At 40.1% G+C, this 1,487-nt stretch overlaps 1 protein-coding gene across 1 annotated transcript in view; it reads right to left on the bottom strand.

The window, feature by feature from the left end:
* Positions 1-1,487, bottom strand: part of LOC111950093 (plectin) — a 20,928-nt gene that overhangs the window by 14,807 nt on the left and 4,634 nt on the right. The gene's annotated exons all lie outside the window — the stretch shown is intronic.

Below are 1,487 nucleotides of genomic sequence, written 5' to 3'. Positions count from 1 at the left end.
GTATATTCAGGTTTGAGCTAATATATGAAGCATGCAGCGGTAGTCTCGTGCAGAGGTTAGAACCTGTGCATCGACCTAGGTTAACTAAACATGGCAGTGTTCGCTTTAGCAATCTCACTAGGAATAAAGACCTCCTCCATTCCTCCATTATTGAAAGAGATTGTGATATCTCACATCTCAAAATAGGCTACTTAATGTTAGATCCCTCACTTCAACAGTTACATTCAATTAACTAATCACTGATCACAATCTTGATGTGATTGGCCTGACTGAAACATGGCTTAAGCCTGAAATTAACTGTGTTAAATAGACCTCTCCTCCTGGTACACTAGAGACCATATCCCGCGGCATCCACAAAGGCGGAGGTGTTGCTAACATTTACGATAACAAATTTCCATTTCCATTTAAAAAAACGACGTTTTCGTCTTTTAAGCTTCTAGTCATGAAATCTAGGCAGCCTTCTCAATCACTTTTTATAGCTACTGTTTACAGGCCTCCTGGGCCATATACAGCGTTCCTCACTGAGTTCCCTGAATCCCTATCGGACCTTGTAGTCATGGCAGATAATATTTTTGGTGACTTTAATATTCACATGGAAAGTCCACAGACCCACTCAAAAAGCTTTCAGAGCCATCACCAACATGTTTCTGGACCTACTCACTGCCATAGTCATACTCTGGACCTAGTTTGTCCCGTGGAATAAATGTGGAGGATCTTAATGTTTTTCCTCATAATCCTGGACTATCGGACCACCATTTTATAACTTTTCAATCGCAACAAATAATCTGCTCAGACCCAACCAAGGATCATCAAAAGCCGTGCTATAAATGATTTTATCCACTATTGTTTTCACTATCTATTTTACCTCTGGTGATGTTTAAAAATATTTATTTTATTTTTATTTAACCTTTATTTAACCAGCTAGGCTAGTTGAGAAAAGTTCTCATTTACAACTGCGACCTGGCCAAGATCCGTCATAAGCAAAGCAGTTCGACACATACAACAACACAGAGTTACACATGGAATAAACAAACATAGGGTCAATAATAGAGTAGAAAAAGTCTATATACAGTGTGTGCAAATGAGGTAAGATAAGGGAGGTCCATTTGCACACATTGTATATAGATTTTTCTATTGTGTTATTGACTGTATTTTTGTTTACTCCATGTGTAACTCTGTGTTGTTGTTTATTGTCGCACTGCTTTGCTTTATCTTGGCCAGGTCGCAGTTGTAAATGAGAACTTGTTCTCAACTGGCCTACCTGGTTAAATAAAGGTTACATTTAAAAAAACTAAAATGTTAAAAAATCCCTAGGAGGCATGCGTCACTTGAGTGGGTTAAGTCACTGACGTGATCTTCCTGGCCGGGTTGGCGCCTCCCCTTGGGTTGTGCCGTGGAGGAGATCTTTGTGGGCTATGTTCGGCCTTGTCTCAGGATGGTAAGTTGGTGGTTGGACCCACGTCCAACTAAGAGGGATATAGTCCAAG

Source organism: Salvelinus sp. IW2-2015, linkage group LG23, assembly GCF_002910315.2.
Source record: "Salvelinus sp. IW2-2015 linkage group LG23, ASM291031v2, whole genome shotgun sequence".
Classification (NCBI taxonomy): domain Eukaryota; kingdom Metazoa; phylum Chordata; class Actinopteri; order Salmoniformes; family Salmonidae; genus Salvelinus; species Salvelinus sp. IW2-2015.
The sequence above is the reverse complement of the archived record's forward strand: the minus strand, read 5'-3'. Positions and strand labels throughout refer to the sequence as shown.